The 19,865-nt window shown below is 45.0% G+C and overlaps 1 protein-coding gene and 1 long non-coding RNA gene across 4 annotated transcripts in view; one reads left to right on the top strand and one right to left on the bottom strand.

Moving 5' to 3' along the window:
• Window positions 1-19,865, top strand: part of NLG-4 (neuroligin 4) — a 446,966-nt gene that overhangs the window by 35,739 nt on the left and 391,362 nt on the right. The window lies entirely within an intron of this gene.
• The window catches only part of LOC143174329 (uncharacterized), a 233,856-nt gene continuing 226,205 nt past the window's right edge, over window positions 12,215-19,865 (bottom strand). Inside the window, exons 2-3 of the long non-coding RNA XR_012998164.1 lie at window positions 12,496-12,565; window positions 12,215-12,425 (exon numbers count right to left, since the gene is read on the bottom strand). This is a non-coding gene — a long non-coding RNA (uncharacterized LOC143174329). The remainder of the gene's footprint in view (window positions 12,426-12,495; window positions 12,566-19,865) is intronic.

The raw sequence follows: 19,865 nt of genomic DNA, 5'->3' as shown, positions 1-19,865 counted from the left end.
CGGATCGGGCCAGACGAGTGTACGAGCATTGTGAAAAACGTTCCGTTCTCGCGCGCGGTTTCGCGGCTCGCGAACAGCCAATAGTTGCACGCCAGACTTTCGCGTCAACGAGAGACTCGATTTTCTTTGCTCCGTTCGCCGGTTCCTCGGCGATCGTCAACCCTTTGCACTCGAAAGCTTCTCACTGGAAATATTCAACGTTTCCTGATGAGAGACACGCTTGAGAGAATACTTGAGGCTATTTTTGTGTTTTCAGATTTTAGAATTATTAATTATATTATAATCGTTTTCAAGTAATTGTGAATTGTTAGTCATTGGTGGCCGTCGTGACACGTTGGTCGAACATTTTTGTGTTTTCAGATTTTAGAATTATTAATTGTATTATAATCGTTTTCGAGTAATTCTGAATTGTTGGTCATTGGTGGCCGTCGTGACACGTTGGTCGAACATTTTTGTATTTTCAGATTTTAGGAGAGTTATTAATTATATTATAATCGTTTTGTAGTAATATTGAATTGTTAGTCATTGGTGGCCGTCGCGACACGTTGGTCGAACATTTGTTCGACAAAAGTAATACTCTGCAAGACCTTACCCGGAGCTTCCTGAATGGAGAATGAGGAAAAAAGGTGGCAAGGGTCGTGAGAAAATGACGCAGGGAACTTGATCTTTCTACGTGAAGTGTCAGGTGTTCTTTAAAGGAAAAAGTGAGGGTGCATTTATCAGTGTTATTCTATCTCGATGGTATTCCTTGAAATTATTCCTTCGTTGTTCTCTGATGTTTCGAGTAAGTAACAGAGGAAGTAATAAGACAATTCAAATAGCGAAGATGATATTTTAGAAAGACTGCTTACAACACTTGAACAAGTTTTTTGTCAAAATATTTAATCACCGCATCATTTATCTTTTTCATAGATGTTTCACGTGGATCTCCAACGTTCTACTTTCTCGCAGATTTATTTTCGCAGCTCGTGCAATCTTCACAATTTACCAGACACACGGCAGATCAGACCCGAATATAACCGCGCAAAGAGAATCGCAACATTCATACTCAACATTAATTCATTTAGAAAACTGTGGACCGAACATTTGTATGTTTACCGTTCCATAATGCAAAGCCGCCGTCATCGCTTCCAGCAAGCGGAATTCATCGCGACGGTCCCTTTTAATCAATTCGAGTGCTGCGCCATCTCCGCGCTAACGACGTGTCTTTTAATCCCGGCATTGGACATTAATATTTACAATGAAGTGCAAAATAATTTTCATTAACGTCCGCAAAGAACGAAATTGTCGCGCGAATTGGAAGCGCGTGGAACGTCGATTTACACAAATTTCACTCGATTTGGGCGACTGTTATAACATTACAAATATCTCGCGGAGTCGATCGAGAAAACGATGAAGCAATCCGCAATTATATCGGAAAAGGAAGCTTCCGAATGAATTGTCCCGCTTCTTTTGAACGATTTTCGACGTGTGGTCGGACGTTCGCGATAGCGCTCCGGCAAAAAAGAAATCGGAACGCAACGCAATCGAATCTGGGTCAATGGGCGCGACACCGGTGCATACAAAACACGTACCGCGCAGAAGTATTGCCATCGAACGATACTGACAGCGGACCTACGCGAGTAGTCGGAAGAAGGGAGCATCACGGCGAGCCGCTGATAATTTCTGATGACAGGGGCGTGGTTAACCTACGTAGTCCTCGTTCGGCTCGTCCCACCCTAAATCCTCTTATTCATTGGATCTGGATGCTCAAACTAATTAGAGTAGGACTCCATTTATCCTAACTCTGTTTATCCGAACTAATTTCGTCACGGCGCCTAGTTTACCGAACCGGTCGCTGAGCTCTTGTTATCCGAACTACCGTGCTCGCTACGCATTCGATCGTCGAAACAAAGGGCAGGTTCTCGAACGAAATTAAGCAGTTCAGATGTTGTCTAACCGAGAATCTCGAGCAATTGTTATCTCTCGAAATGAGGAAGAGCGTTGAAAAATATTTAATCGTCTTAAACATATGCACGTTAAAATAGAACTGAAAGTAGATAGGTTGTTATTTAATGATTCTTGCTTCATTTAATACTGAATTAAATAAATGTTAAACTCTGTCATTTTATGTTTTGATATTTTAATTCCCTCAGATTTATAATTCTATAAATAGTAACCTAGAAAATTAGAATCTTTTTATCCAAATACTAGTGTTCGATTTCTAATGAACACGAACCTACTACCAAGGACTAGAAAGACGAGTAATCGAATATTATATTCTTTACAACTCGGTGTTACCAATGTCGCTGCGGCGTCGGCGATCCGACAAGGAAAGAAATCCCGCGGGCTGAAATCACGAGAAAAGGTCCATTTGTGAACAGTCGGATTGATGGACGCGAATCGTTTCACGAGCGAGCGAGCATCGGCGAAAACAGCGTATCGATCACGGACTAACCGATGATAGAGACAGGTATGCGGGTCAAATTTTCCATTCGGCTAATTATCTGGGTGACGACGGCCAACCGGCGACTCTCTCTCTCTGTTTCGCGGAGTCACGAAGACAATCGTGAGCCACCCGATAGCACCCGCGAGGCTACGGTGTACGGGTAAACGTTAAAAACCGCCCCCGTTGTTTCGCGCAACAATGCCCGGCGCTCGTTGTTGTGATTCTGCTGGTACGGTGACACGGCGCGCGACACGCCAGAATTCCGTGCTATTTCGGACATTATCTGTGGGCACAAATTTTATTTCCGGCGTTTGCACCGATTCAGGCGGCGGCGAGGGGACGCACAAAGGAGAAATTTCTCCCTTGACTACAGAGGTAATCTTTTTTCCTTTGAACGCCGCGAAAATTGTGTCCGCCGCGAATACAACGGGATCGTCTTTTCACGAGAACGTTCTATGGGGGTTTAAAAACGTTATCGCGGGAGTACGGAGACAATTGTTCAGTTGGTTTTGTCAGTGGAAAGATATGTTCGATCTATTCTTCGAGTACGATACGGAACTTTGATAATCCATTGATGGAGCTTGTTTCTAAAAGAAAATTGCGAGTCAATTACTTATCGGTTCAACTCTGTTTAGAGATGTGTAAAGTGAAGATAAAAGCTAAATAATTATGGTTATCGTACGGGTAGGATAGAGGTGAAATGTTCGAGCTTTGAGTAGTATAGGTGAATGGTTCGGGAAGTTTCACTGACAGAGACTTACGTTTCACGGATCCTGAGTGACTTAGCATTGTTGGTGGACGCAAGAGCAAGCTTCCAGCGTATTGTAGTGAAATTTTATCGTTATCGTCTTATCGTTATCGGAAATAACGAACGAAACGGATAGCTTTAACGGTCCTTTCACGGATAAATATTTCTCTGTATCGGAACTATTGTTTCAGAACAACGGAATCATTGCGTCGGCAGCGCAAACGAGTGAAACTCGATCGTCGAAACGTACAAAGAACACAGAATGGGACAGTGGATCCGGCGCATAGGGGTTAATTTTACAGCGACCCGTGAACCATGTTAGCGCACAGTTGCGGCGTGACGCGAAATCCGTTTCACCGCCGTCACTCGAGCAGAATTTTTTTTTCCAACTCGACTCGCGCCGGCACCGGGCTGTCGCTGTTAGCGGAGACGAGGGCGCAAACGGCAGCCAGCGCAGACGGTAACAAGCGTAAGTCCTGGCAAACACGATACACGTTTGTAAATGGAGCAAACAACACTGGTGGGAAATATTAAAAAAAAAAAAAAAAGTGTCTTCCGGCCCAGTTAGCCGATGTGCACACGCGTCATCTGGAATCGTTGCACCCGAGGAGGTGGGCAACCGCGTTCCCGGGGCTTTTCGATTCGTTGAAAGCCGGAATCTATGGCGTCGCGGCCTGTGCGGGAGTCACGAGTCAGTTTCCGGCGCGGAGATCCCGGCGACTTATTCGAATAGAATTTCGACGGACCGAGCATCCTTCGGTCAAAATTCAGTGGAGAGCCTTCCAGAAGTATTCACAACTTCTTCGTTACCCGGCCTTTGAATCTGGAAGCTATTTCGTTTCAATGCACCTTCGATGGGACGTTTCTGGTTGAAAGTTCATCGGTTACTGTAAAGGTTTCATTCGCAGTTGCTTAAATATACACAACCGTATTGAAACATATCCGACGATTTATACCGAACGTTTTCTATGGAACAAACGTGAAAATTTAAACTTGCAACTCAGTAGAAATGCAAAATTTATGAAATGTTTTTAATCATAAGCGTATACAAGTGTCCATGACGCGCAGCGACGGAGTGGTATTAATAACCATGCATACATGTAACAGCAATTCACGAAGCACTCGCGAAATTTCCAATCTCGGAACTGATGAATATATACATAATTTCAAAATTAAATCTCCCATCCCAGACAGCACTCGCGTGCTTCTTGAGCCACGAACCTGCAAGTAGCTTGTACACACATCGATACCGAAAGGAGAGAGAGGCACGCAACCCATCGCCGAATTTCATTACCGTTTCCTAGCAGCGGACGTTTGTTTCCCGTTTGTTGACGTCTCCATCAACAAGATGTCAGCGAGCGGGTCGATGGACGTTGCCGATGGGTTCGCGGTATTCGAAACGGTATCTCGAGACTCGTTCGGTTACATCGCAGCGAACGAGACCGTGTCGAGCCGAGGACACTGGCGCGAGTTTATGAAAACCGCGGTCGCTTTGGACAATTGTTTTATCCTGGGGGACCGGGGACAATGCGACTCGTTGAACGAGTTCGCTCGTTAAGCCGCGGTTAAATTCCACGGATCCTTGCGTCCGCGTGGCCAGAGCTTGAATCGCTAGCGCGGAGCCAGCCAACTTCTATAAATATTCAAACGAGTCGAAGTTCGAACATACGGCCGCTTTCCTGTCGGCGGGAAACTTTTCTGACGCGACACGATGCGACGCGACGCGACGCGCCAGTCTTTGCTCCGCACTTGTTCCCCGGATACAGGAGCTCGAGTTGGCCTGGACTGCGTAGATATCTGTTAAGAATGCATACAATTAAGCAATAACCCTCATCGTCCCGATTGCATTTCTATAGTCAAGGAACACTTAGTTTTACAACGATAGAGAAAAAGGCCCGGACACATTAAATACAACCCTAACCATTCGACACACCATAAAAAACAAATTAAGACATTTTCAATACACAAAGGACAGCTTAGCTTCACGACACCCTAACGGTACTCCTCGCTCCTACTGACGACACCTGACTTGACCTGTCCGACTTACTCTACAAGTGACCACAAGACAGCAGATTCAACCCCCAACAACTTCATTGGACGAAAATATTTCCCACCTTCAACATATACATGAAACAGTACACACCCTCATCTCCGCAATTAGTATAAGACACGCTCGATTGTACAAATGAGCCAGAGTTTATCAAGACAGTGATATCATAGTATCATCATAGTATTAGGACAAGTGTTGTCAACAAGAAAATAAAGTGACACAGTCCGATAAATCAAGCCAAGCCTTGTCAATTATTTAAAACTTACTCGGTACGCCAGTGTAACCAAATTGCAAAAAATATCTGGTCTTATAAACCAGATAGATAAAATTAACATCTTCTTTGGTCCATTGACCTATATTACACATTAACAATATCCGCGGTCGAAAAGAGCCGGGACATAAGTGGGCGAGTTCGCGGAACTGGGGACTTCAATTAGCACGAATTTCGACCTATCGCCGCGGCAACCCTGAGTCCGATTGATTCAATGGGTCTAATTCAAAATACAGTCGGAGTTCGGGAGCCAGAACTTCCGTAACTCGGAGAGCACTCTAATTTTTCAATCTCTTCACTCCCTTTCACCGAAACCTTTGCAACTTGAAATACCGGACGTCAATAATTCAAAGAACTTTCGCCCTCGCCGCGGTTCAACTTATCGCAGTTCGATTACAGTTCACCGTGGACTATCGGGTACAGATTAGCCTTTCGATCCGAACCTAACGACCCTTATCATTTTCATTCGCGTTCATTTGTCCATTCATTAGATGAATCGGTCATTCGCCGCGCCGATAATCCCACGAGTAATTCCAAGACAATGGTCCCAGAATCGAATAACCCCGGCGGGCTAATAGCGAGACGGTTCATGAAATTAGCCAACATTCGCCGCGCAATAAATATTGGAACGTCGGCATTGTTGCGCGAACGATGCACCGATTCGCATTATACTCTTGCTATTTACGACGGCGGGCGATTCAACCGAATGGACCGTCCACCGGCGCGAGCAAAGAACTTACCTGAATAGTTTACATTTTACGGCGCCCCATCAAAAAGAACGCTCCCTAAAATATTTAACAATCCGGCGTTCTCTCCTGGCGGTGTCTACAGCCGCATTTACCTCCAAATGTTTACGCTGACGACAGAAAAACGTCCATTCTCCGCGACGGCGGAGGAGAACCATTCGGCGAGCGTTTCTAGCGAGGCAGCTTGTAAAGAGATCGTACGAGGCAACTTCCGGCCGGCGTTGGACGCGATATTCACCGGGGTAAAGAACGAACGAGCGTATCCGCGGAGCTTTTAAGAACTTCTAAACGCCCGGAACTTATTTCTGCGGAGCCGGCAACGTCCTTTCGGAAACTGCAGCCGGATATATCGTTCCCGGAAGCTTAATCATTCGAAACAAACGCCCGAAACTTCTCCGCGGCTACGCGCTAGCTAGCAGCGAGCGTTAAACTTCTTCGGGCCACCGCGTCGCGCCGCTCGCCGCTATAATGCATACCGAATGGCCAGGCGGGGGGCGGCACATCTATTTTGTTTGCCCAATGGCGCATAACTTGTCCAATTCTAAACCCTCATTCCAGCGTGGCGTAATGTATTTCACAGATATCCATATATTTCACGATTCGCGCCGTTCTTCGATGCCGTTATTTATTCCCTGATACCGCGGCCCCGGGTTCGCCCCCGCGGAAATAGAGAGCACGCCGAGATAAGGTCTATTTAAAGATATCGCGCTCCTCTGTAAAAATGATAGCGCCCGGCCGTCGCGTTATTCCCAGAGGCTAATGGAACGTATCCGTAGAAAACGGCCATTAGTTCTCATGAATGTTTCCTAGTTTTCCAAAAATCGATATTTAGACGGCCAAGGAATTTTTCATTAAATCGATCAGCACGAATGTCTGGCATACTTTCGCTGAATATACAATTTAATATTAAAGCCGCAAACATCTGAGAAATGCATACAAAATATTCCATTGTACACTCTTCGAACTAATATCTCGAAATATACGAAACACCTATGAAATACGTGCAACAGTAATTACGAAATACCAGAGTATCATATTTTTACGTTCCGCGATTATTTGCAATGAAAATTAATTTTAAACTTTCAAATAATCTGTCGTCGGATGGTGTTCCAGCTGACGGTGAAACGTTCTCGAAACGTGGAATCTGTTTGCATTTATCACGGGGGGCGAAGGCGACGCTGATACGCTTTCACAGTCCGTCGCCGCGTCGTTCCGGCGACCGTAAAAGAAAAAAAGCGTCGCGTATGGGAAACAGCATGTATACGGGGCCGTATCAATTGTTCCAGACGCTGTACGCGGGCGAGGAATAGCAACGCGATAATATCGTGGGAGTGGTCTAGATACTTCACCCCCGTTATTTTTATGCGACGGCGCTCCGCGAAACGTTCTTCCCCTTCGACGTTAACCGCGAACGGGGATTCACCCCATGGAAAGGCCACGCGGAACCGGTCACCCATTCATTTTCGAGCGGGTTCCGCGTGTCCGCCCGACCGACGGACCGATCATCCCCCTGCCCTACAAAGTGATATCGATTAGAGCACGGTCCACGAGGCCCGTATCAGCTGCGGGGGTCAGTTTTATCAATAAACAGGTCGCCGTACTTCCTTCGGGATCGGAAAAGAACAATCCCGCCGCGCAACCGACCGAGAAATCGACCACCCTCGCGCATCCGGTCGGCGGCAATCTGTTCGCGCCGACTTCCTGTTCTGCGGATTTATTTATAACCGCTTTAAAAATTATCAACGACGACGACGCCGGCGATAATTATACGCGGTTATTCAGGCGGGTAGAAGCCGTGGCACGCCGGGAACGTCGAGCGCTGAATTCCTCGGGCTCCAACGCTCTGCAACAAAGGCGGAAGATGTTTTTGGCTTTAATACGCCGCCGGGCTGGATCCCGGAATTCTATTTCATCGTTTCAATTTAAGCAAACAAATTAATTGCCGCTGATGACTGGGAGCCGTCCCGCTGAAAGTTTTTACCGATTTTCTGAAGAGATTAACGGATAGTTCGCGGCGCGTATTTCTTGCTCTTGTTACGCTGTTATACAATTTTCGTCGTTAGTGGATAGATCTGTGGCGAGAGATTACGAGTTAATTTGTCTCTTGCTAAACAGAAACTTTAGGGCACCAAGAAACTTTTCGAATGAATAATAATTGGTATTACCTGTTTGATTTAATTTGTTATTAACTCGCTTCTCGTCGAAAGAGAATATCGAAATCTTGCACAATATCAAGTTACTAATACTTTGCGGACGAAGATTTATTGATGCACTAAAAGCCTTTTCCATAGCACCAATATTATATGTCAAACTCTTAACCCTTCTCATTCTGAATTTTTTTTGCATTTTTCCTTGATAACTCTGTATTATTACGATATTTTATTTGAATTGCATTTTAAATAATAGTTCGTTTGTAGAAAGCAGTGCAAACGATTCTTCTCACTAATAATATTAAAGATAACATAATAATATAATTTATTTTAAAAATATCTTGACAAAGAATTACACCTGTGAATAAAACTGATGTCGAGCCAGGGTTGATACTAGAACAGGAAGAAGGTGTAGTCTGATTTTTCATTACACGAACAACTAAATTACTCGCGTGCAACTTCCGATTTCAGATATCATGTCGTACGACCACGAAGAGTTAACCCTTTGGACGAATGTCGACATTCTGGCGAGATTAGATGTTCATACTTGGAAGTCGCGAACAAACGATTTAATTAGCGAAAGAACAAAACATTAGCACGTAGTTTCCTGTTTTCCTATTAACTGAGCAAATCGATATATAATTTAACTTCATCTGCCGAAGGTTTTGTACATTCCAAAGAATCTTCATCCGCAAAGGGTTAACCCTTTGCACCCGGAAGTTTTTCATTAGAAATATTTCAACGTCTGATGAGACAGAGAGGATATTCTGTAAAACTAACTCGACGAGAAATCACACTTAAATTGCGGGACAAAGCTATTTTGTTCGAATATTTCTCAAATTGATGCATTATACGAAGTTTAATATTAAGTATCAAATATTATAGTTTCACTGTATGAAATCAATTGGTAGTGAGAGGCACCTCTCGAGTGCAAAGAGTTAAACTACACATAACCCTACAATCGGAGACGAGAAAGTGCTAGGAAATCCGAACAGAGAAAACTCTCGAAATTTTTAATCATCGGTGGGGATTCACGGGCGCGGCAAGTGTTTCCGGAATCGCATTTCGACGGAATCCGTTAACCGCAGTCGCACGGAGAACGTTGGGCGTCAGCAAACGCCGAGCTAAGCCCCTGAAACCCGACAGCGGTGTCCCCGATCAGTAGAACAGTCCGCGGTATGTCAGGCACGCGTGAACGCGTGCGACGTTCCAACAGAATGAATTATACGCGACCGGTTCTCCTTGCATGGCGGTTCGCGGCCGACCCCCGCCATAAACCCATAAACCATTCACGGTGTTCCGGCGGTGGCCAGGGATAATGCGGCGGGCTCGGGCCAAGCCGGCTCGGGCCGGGCCGCTGATAGGATAACGACGATTTGCGTGCGCGCATCGTCCGCTGAACGATTGATCGATCAATCAACGTTAAACGGTCGTCAAACGGCGCCGTTTGTGCAGCAAAATTCGTGCGTGCATGCCGGCTCCGCGCTACACAGTGGACGCATGAACCCCGGCTAGGGCTTAATGATTCTCCGGGACGCGAGCTGCATCCTCCTTGGTCGATCAAGGATAATTTCGACGTGGAATTGAATTGCCCCGCGAGTCTGGCCGTGGAATTAATGAAGGAGTGATGGGTTTATTCTCTGGCGAACGGAATTTCGAGGGAATGTTTCCATGGCACCCGTATACTGTGTTCGCGAGCGCGTCCGCGACGAGGTTAGTCGTTAATTCTGTTTTCGACTTCTTACGGTGATAGGGTAATGAGGTCGTTGAAAAGAATCTGACCGGCGATCACGTGTCCTGCAGCGTTACGCGTCGTGCCAACGACTGGACGAAACCTGGGAACCCGGAGTTTTCGCTATAGATCAACGTATATTTTGTGGAGGAAACTCTATGCAGACATCTACGGTGGACACGGTTTCGTTTGAAGCATTTTTAGATGACTGACAATAAGAAGACTGGCGAATAAAGGATTAGATGATATGTGAACTTAGTTTACCTTTTTCTTGTTTCTTTCTTTACGCCGCTGTACGATTTGTAACGTTGAAAATTGAAAACACACGATTAACTGTTGAAATAGACGAAAGTAACAAGACTGGTAATTAGGTGAGTATTCGCGAGCGCGTCCGCGACGAGATTAGTCGTTACTTCTGTTTTCGACCTCGCGATTCGCACTCGCATCCTACTTCTTACATATAATAATAAGGGCGTTGTTTGTTTGTTTCACAAAAAAAATATAATTTTACACTTAAAGTACAATGTTGAAGTAACACAGTGATCCTAACAATTTCATCAACACAGAGGTTGATTTTGGATGCTTGTTTCTACGTTTATTGTTGAGACTGGATAGTTGTTGATTACGCGAGCCGATGTTGTTAACTCAAGGAAAAAAGTCGGCGTATTTATAGGAAAAAGGAGCATCTACCGAGCGGCCAATCAGTGCGACTTTGCCGGACATGCATACCAATTGGCCGCCCGGTGTAGAGGCTCCTTTTGTTTCTCACGCGACAGCGACGGTGAGTGTCCTACTGTCATTTTTGGGCGCGTAACAGTGAGTTTGCATGAAAACATGATTTATGTATTCTTTTTTCCTTTTCATCGTTATTTTGTACGATTCGCAGCGCTGAAGATGGGAAATAGACACGGCTAAGTACTAAAGTAGACATTTTTGGGCGTGTAACACTATACGAGGAGGCCTCGAGATTGGCTTCGGTTGGTTAATTTTAAATCAGGTTCTGAAAGCTGTGTTATATATTTATTGAAGCTTATTGAAACGATATTAATGTTGGGTAATGGTAAGCGATGTTCTGGAAGAATTTAATATGGTTCGGAATAGTCGGAATTGTCGGTGTAGCACGGTAGTGGAGGATCTTCTATGATGAAAATTTAATCTGGAAAAGTTTCGCTCTACGTAACGATCCATTGTCTCATTGCAAGAACGAGGGGCAGGAATGTAAGAAGTTGAAATACATTTCGCCTTGATTAATGGCGACCCTTTGTTCCGCGGATAATTCTAAGTCTCCAGCGTACAAGAAAAGTGGAACGGATTAAGGGAATGGCTAATGATGCTTAATATTGTCTAAGACCCCGCATTGTATCACGGGATCCAGGTTCGGAGGGTAGTATCTCGGATTGAAGCATCGCTTCCGCGGTGGCAGAGTCGACTTCCAATTTTCCCGGCGGCGAGACGGACCAACCGAGATCCAGACCGAAGTTCGCAAAAGATTCGAACCGTGTTACGGAAGTTTCGGAACCGTAAGAACCGGCGAATGGTGACCAGCCGGCTGGGTCTTGTGTCAGCCGATGAAACTTTATTAAATCGAGCGGTGAAACGAGCGTAAAATGCGGTCCACGTCGGTTCTTGTTCTTTTAATTAACGCCGCTCGAGACATTTCGTTCGGATACGACCCGCGGAATCGTGATTCATTCCGCGAATGGAAACGTGCGATTTGCCGCGGCTGGAAATCGGTCTGGAAATAACGCCGAAAATAGAGGAGCATGGAATCGGGTGAAATTTTTAATAACATTCTTATTACCTCGTCTCGTTGCTTTCTATTGTCTCGCTTTATTTCTTCAGCTCGTTTCACTTCGCCTTATCTCACCGTTACACTTAACGCTTAGTTAAAAATTCTCTGTAATATTATTTACATTTTCTCATTTCACGTTATTTTCATTTCATTTTATCTCGCCTCTGCAGTTTAATTCTCTATTTCGAAATTTCCTCGAGTATCGTTTACGTTTTTACTTTCTTCATTTCGAGATAGTTTCTGGATTTCTGTTTTCGTTATTTTCATTACTAATAGATACTACGCGTCAGATAAGTATGATATTGTTATTATGAGGTGAAAAATCGACGGGTTCGAGCAATTCAGAAAATTTCTAGCACGAGTTCCGCCTCAGGAACTTCGAGCACTCGTCAGCGGGCTGCACGAGATTTTCAACATAGTTCGGATGACGTGCCGGAATATTTAGCCGACGGTACGGTTAAGTCGGAAGACTTAACGGGTTCAGTCGAATCTTCGTAACTGCTCCAAGCTAGAAACTCAATACATATATTAAGAACCAGCAATTTTAGCCACTTGAAACTATCATGAACTTTTCCTACCTCTTGAGTCTTTGAATTCCTCGAGCTTGAAGGCTTCGGACTTATCCACTGCTAGGGAATATGCTTCCTCCTAAAATCAGGACAAATATTTTCAAAAAAGTTAACAAAGTCCTTTAAAAAGAACAAGCGATTACAGCCGTCACTTTCAGGAAATTCAAGTTTCTTTGCGAATATCTTCACACCAAAACTTGTAAGATATGTTTAAGATATTATTAAATACCTTAATCGTTTATTAACCTTTACACTCGAAAGGTGACTCTCAGTCACCACTTGATTTGATACAGCAAAACTGAAGTTGAATATTTAGTATTTTAAATTAAATTTTGTATTGCAATGTGAAATATTTAAATAAAATAGCTTTGTCGCTTAATTTATCTGTGAAATATCGTTGAATTAGTTTCAAACAATGTCGTGTTTATCTCATCAGAAAATGTTCAAATATTTCTACTGAAAAACTTCCGAGTGCAAAGGGTTAAAAGAAGCTATCATTTGGCAAGAGCGCATGTAAAAGGATCAGTTGATTGCGATGTAGCAGAACATACCAATGTGTACAACAATTTCTAACCAAAGCGTAGCCTCTAAATAATTTCAGCTTTGGTCGGATCCTTTGTAAATACAATGAACAACGAACAGTCTAAATTACTCCAGCTTTGGTCGGATCCTTTGTAAATACAATAAACAACGAACAGCCGCGACGTTGGCATTCGAATCGCAGCAACGAGATCATTAAACGAATGTTAAACTATCTTTGTGCGCTGATTTAGACAGAAGTTAATGAAACTTAATTCCGCGTGTAACGCTTGAAACCTTCATTCTTACAGCGAGATAAATCCATCTCGCTCCGTTTAGAATCACATTTTGCAACGAAACATCAAACACAGTTGCTTCCGATTGAAAAACAAAGTACCGTAAGCGTTTTACGTAACTAATAAATATTTTAAGAAGCTTCTCTTGTACAACATTCTGTATTTACAACAATAGCGACTATTCTCCTCGGTTCTATACAACTTAAGACCTTCTATGTACTTTAAGTACGCAAACGTTGTTAATACCTTGTCTCCTTCAGAATATTCTACACTCTCCAATAATAGTATAGTAGTTACTATCAGATATTGAAACTGTGGATCTTCAGTAAGAAGAGAATTAGGAAACAATATATATGTATTTAATGAGATAAAGAAACAATATGAACAACACGTAAAAATACAACTTAATACCACGAAGGCCAACACACGACTCTCCATCACGCACCAAAAAATGTTCTCCGCTGTCTCTCACCAAAATGTCCTCATGCACGCATTCCCACTCGCTTTTAACACACACCCCCATTCGCTCTCTTTCTCGCCCTTGCACCCTTCTCGCTCGCATCTTTCGTCCATAGTCAAAATTCACGCAGTCGCGTACACGCTTTTCTCACGGTCCAGTCGCTCAGTTCCAAACTCTTCCTCGCATTCTTTCAGCCACTCGAGATTTTCTAAACGCAGTCCTACTGTACTTACTACAGTAAATATTCTAGATACTACAATAGTGACTATTCTTCTCGGTTCCTCATAATTCGAGGCCCTCGAGTGTCGCCTTACGGCGGTACAAGGCGCGAATCGTACGTCAACAGCGCGGAATGATCGTGCGCGACAAGAAACGAGGCTCGACGGTGAACCGCGAATCATTTCCCCGACTTTTCTCGCCCATTTAAGTCGACTCGTCCGCTCTCGCTCGCCGAAGAAACGGAAGAACGAGATTTCCCTAGGAAACAGGGGCGAGCCGCGGAGCACCGAAGTGGGTGGCTCGCCCGCTCGCGGAAAAACTCACGCTAACGACCGTTCTGCCTAACGATTCCTCTTTCTTGCGGTCGGCCGGGGAGAATCCGCGGACCGGAAACGCGGGGAAGGACTTTTAATCGGAACGGTTTCCTCCATGCTAATGACAGCCTTGACGGTCGATGGTCCTTAATCAATGCAAACGAACGAAACGATGATTCGAGACTTAGAAAGGCTTCACGTAAAGAAATACGGATCTTAACGCTGGATCTTGGAGGCACGATGTAAAATGTCATCGAAATGCAGCTGTAACTTGAGTATACCCGATGCTAATTCGTTTTTAATGCGTAGTGCAAGGTTTCTGTTAAATGGCGACCGAATCTGGCACAATAGACCTCATTACTGGTCTGTTTATATGCGTGATTGATCATTTATTTGTAACAGCGACGGTTTGTTAACGAATTAATGTTGCACAGGTAGATTTAATTGTGTGACGTGCATGGATTGACTGGGTGAAGTTTGATTATACGCTTCCATTTTTAATAGATCAGACATATTGTTTCGCGCGTGTTGCGTGTGTCTAGGTTTGCACGATGATTCGTTATGTTTTATTGATTCGTTAGCGGAAGGATAGAAACGCAAAGCATAGAAACCACTGCTTGAATATTCAGTGTCCTGTCCTCGTGTCCTCGGACATCACTGCTTAAGAATAAATGTGAAATTTGGTCGCTAGTGAAGCGCGGATGCCCATAAACTCCGGTTTACGATTGCATGAGCGAACCTGAGGTGCCTCTCAACGACTGCCGTCTACTTATCCTCCGTGCGAATTTCGTATGCATCGAATAATATCACCGAAGGTATATATATATATATATATATATATATATATATATATATATATATATATATATATATATATATATGTATACGTATCAGTAATTTGACACAGAGACGGACGACACAAGCATCTCGTATATTAGATTGTAATGCAGAACTAATTCCCGAAATATTGGTCGCATATTGTGAGCAAATTGCATATTAAATCGACGAGAGAATTAGTCAATTGCAGAATTCCAAAATTAATGTATCCTTTCGTTCCGAAATTCATTTCCGACAATTACGTTACAAAATACGCGCGTGGACACGGTAGAACACACTACTCCTATACGTCCTGTAATTACGTTTTACATTGATGTTTTAATTACCGCCGCGTATATCGTCCCTTTCACGAATACTGTTTATGATAATTATTACTTCAATACTTTATCGCGAGACTCAATTTTCGCGCGACGAATGACCATGCTGATCCATAATGAAATTTCCATCGCGAATTGCCTTTAAGGAAGAATTCTACATTAAACCCACGAATAAACTAATAAAATAATCTTCCCTACCGCTATTACTTTCACCATCACAGTCGAATATAGATAACTCTAACATCAAACCTTCCGGAAACCATGCACACCGCTAAAGCATGTGCATCAAAGGGTGAAACCACGGAACATTCGCCTCGCGAAAAATACCACCGGCTCCATTCCCACCGTGGAACGATAGACTCCCCACGAGATCACATATCGGGAGATCCGGGAACACAGCGCTCAAAAGCATTCCTCCGAATCAACACGCCAGTGCATATTGAACTGGATCTCCCTTACGGCCGCAATCGGCGGCAGCGAGGCCACGTTGCCTGGCAAACTCGCCGAACTCCGCTTTTGTTCCGCGCAAAGGAGACTTGCAAATGAGCCTGGTGGGAGGTCTTTAAAATGGATTAGCGCGGCGCCCAGCACCGCCGCGATTACTTTCTTACGCGCTCGGAAACTTGGCCTGGCGCGGAGCGGCGCGGCGCGTAACGCGTCCTCTCTCCGCGTGAATACGTAATGGCCTCGCAATTTACGGCCGTTCGACGTTATCTTCCATGCATGTACATTATGCACGACGGAGTCGCGAGCGTTCACCCCCCCTCCCGCGCCGGCACTTTCCGCCTTCTTCCTTCTTCAGCCTCGGCGTCGTTTCCGCGGCCCTCCCCGCCGAGTCCCGGTTATCACCCGGGGCGATGAATTCCTTTCGGAAGACGCGACGCGACTGCTCCCCGACGACGACCCACTTTAAATTTAACCCTCGTTTCAGTAGCGCTCGGTCGCCGCCCATTTCCGCGATCGCCGACCAGGAATCTCATTGTTGGTACCGCGCTCCGTTTCGCCTCTGATCCGCCGAGGAATGAAAAGCTGCGATGCGAGCGAGCGAGCGAGTCGGTGGCTGGGAGGGAAGCGGTAACGAGCGAGCATTGAACCCGCGGCCGTCTTTCAAAGACGACCAGCCGAGCCCTCTGGAAAGACAAACCGCCCCCGAAGACTCGATTCGGGAATCACGGGCTAGACCCGACGCAGCTTTGTTCGAACGCGACGATAAAACTCGCGGGCAACGATCCACGGATTCAGGGGCGAACGGTCTCTTTGATTAAGAGCGGGCTGATCGCGTGGGACGGATCCGGAGTCACGATCTGTCGTCGGAGACAAGGGCTTCGAGAGAGCTTCGAACATTCGGTTCAAGTCGAAACGTTCGCGGCCGGAGATCGATTCCTCTTTTTCCGAGCGCGAGTGTATCGGCAGACAATAAGTGGAGCCGGAGTGCATTCTTCCAGGAGCGAAACTAACGGTTCGATTGAGTTATTGGAGAGGGTGTAAGAAGATCTGTAATGGAACGAGTTTAAGGGGAGAGATCTCCTCGCGACGCGAATGATGAAAATGCTCCGCGATGCAGCGATGCGTTTCCGGAGGAGGCTGTCTGCTTTGTCTCGTACGCCATAGATTGAAAGTTCACGGCGAGGTTAAAGAGAAACAAACGGTAACAGAGTGTATTAACCGTCGTCCCGACTTTAACGGGCGACGCCTACACTAATTCGCGCCGAGCAGTGCCGGCGACGCTCGTGTGTCTCTCGATGAAATAAAAAGCGACAAAGACGCCTTTGTCGAAACGCCTTCGTCCGACCGGCGCGTCGGCCGCGCCGAAGCTCAGAATAATTCCAACCCCGGCGGCTGTGTTTGCACCGTAATTACAGCTAGCCGTGTTTACACACAGCCCGAAACCAACACGCACGCGCGGCCCCGCGCCCGCCTTCTCATCCTCCTTCGCTCCTCCCGTACAAAGACAATCGACGTTCCATTTCGACTAGTTCGACTTACGGGTGGCGAGATTTCAAAGCGTCAAACGCGAGAGCGCGCGCTGGCTCGGGAACTCGGTCGCGATTAATGAACTCGGTCTCTCGATGTAGAACGACGCTCTCCCGGCGCGCGTCTTTGTGCATCGCGGAATTCATCGAGTTCATTCGTACGTATGGTGAGCCATCGATTAGATAGTCGATAAACCGAGCACACTAATCGACGCGCGACCGAGAGGTATTCTTTTGCGCGGCCCGGAGACCGCGCGGTCGGGCTCGCTGCCTCGCGTTGCCGGTCGCGGACGGTGCCTCGATTTGCGGATTGATTAAATTGCTATCTCGCGTGATCCTGCGCCACGCGTTTCCCTCTTGCGCTTCTTCGTTTGTGGGAAGACACATTTCCCTTGGGAACTTCGACTAAGGGTATTAAGTTTCTTGGCAATGCAACTGTGTTTGGGGCGTTTACAGCAGACTCTCGGGGATGAATCGTTGTTATGCTGAATTGTCAAGGTGTACCATAAGTTTTTCCTGTCGTATGACACATGCTTATTGATCTTGGAGTGCGAGCGAAAACTCGATTGAGGATTTCTTACTGGTGGCGCAAATGCACTGAAATGGCGCATTTCCGAGAACAATTTGCAGCTAATTCCTCTGATTGTTACTGAGAGGTATTCTCAGTCGGGATAATTTCTGGTTAATGAATAATCAGTGAATTATTGCTCAAACGTATGGTAACAGTAAGGTCCGACTGAACGTCGACTGTGCTATCAATTGTGAGTGGAGCTCGCGCAAGTGACCGGCGATAGAATTAACATTAGTTCCGTTTACTGTCGGTAATTAAATCGTCTCCTCCGTTATACGTACAGATCATAACTGGCTGGTCAGCCAAGTTCCCTTGTTTGCGGATCCGTGGACAACAGAAGTTTCGACGGCTAGCTGGGCAAACAGTTCGTGGAACGAGCGCCAGACGACATTAATCCCTCGAAGGACCACGATTTTCCATTCGAACGGGCACGGTTCGTCAGCTTCGGTTCACACGGCTAACCCCGGTTTAAGGGGTACTCGGGGGGAAAATTATGTTGAAATGAATAATGAAACAGGGTGGTCGCTTGGCAACGAGCTGCTCAAAAAATCCACTTTGTTCGGGAAAATTTCCCGATGCTGGCACGCGCGGCACTCTCTTGGCTCCGGGGCTCGCCTTAAATAAAGGAATTCGCTGGCATACTTGACGAAAGAGGGCATCCCCTGCATGCATAACATGATGAATAACTTCGAGACCCGCTTGTCAACACGTCGGATGCACTGGTGCGTGGATTTTCGGTTTACACGTGCAACGAACAGCTTTTGTTTCCATTCGGCCTGTACGCGATGCATATGAATCATTCGCGTTGCTCCTCCACCGAGAAATAATGTGGGAATTTCTTGAGTTCTCGTCTCCTGAGTTCCACTCTTATATCCATCAACTTTCATCGATCGCAATTTAAAAAGTCGCTAATGCATTCTTCGTTAATCTCATCATTCGATGATTTAACACTAAACCTAGACGGGTTGAAATGATTCATTCCTGATTTCTTCTTTCTGCAATTGTTAGAAATATAGATATTTCTCTGAGAAATTATTCAAGATATTGATTTGGCAATGCGCAAACTGAATTGTAAATCAATTACTTGGTGGATGCATTCTTGAAGTTGCTACAGAGAAATTTCAAAAAGACAATTTAACTGCTCAGTAGGTTTAGTGTTAAACATCTCATTCTTATTTGAAACTTTCGAAATGCTCGACAGCGTGACAATCCAACTCCCAATTCTCTAAAAAACCCCATATTCCAAAAAGAAATGAATAATAATCGTTTCATTTACTACCCATCAGTCTCCAAGATATTCCAAGACAAAATGTTGCTGGTGGAACAACAGTTGCGATTGCTGAGCAGATAGCCGCAGACTTTCCACCATTAAAAACGCGGTACTCATTCAACCTCCATTGTGGGCTCGTCGTCACTTGTATCTACTTGGAAGTTTAATTCCATTATGTTCGGTTTTGTCCGGGCGCAGTCGAAATTTAACACTAAAACTACCAGACGGATCAAAACGACCCTTTCATGATTTCTTCTTTTCGCAATTATTAAAAAGGTAACAGGTGTTTTTCTGAGAAGATATAAAAGAAGTTATTTAGCAATATGCAAACTGAATGCTAAATTAATTGAAGTCTCAGTAGATGAGAAGAAGAAACTCTTGAAGTTCCTATAGATTTTCAAAAGTCAATTCAACTGCTCAGTAGATTTAGTGTCAATCCTTGGTACTCGGAAGATTTTCACTAGAAAAATTCAGCATTCTCCGGTGTAATACAGATCACATTCTTTAAAACTAACCAAGGAGAGCGTATTATTTCCAGTTGAAGCTTAACACTATAAAAATTGTAAAAATACATTATTTTCGGTTTCTTCAGACGTTCATTAT

The sequence above is a fragment of the Nomia melanderi genome, chromosome 3 (assembly GCF_051020985.1).
Source record: "Nomia melanderi isolate GNS246 chromosome 3, iyNomMela1, whole genome shotgun sequence".
NCBI lineage: Eukaryota > Metazoa > Arthropoda > Insecta > Hymenoptera > Halictidae > Nomia > Nomia melanderi.
This window is presented reverse-complemented; position numbering and strand designations above follow the sequence as displayed.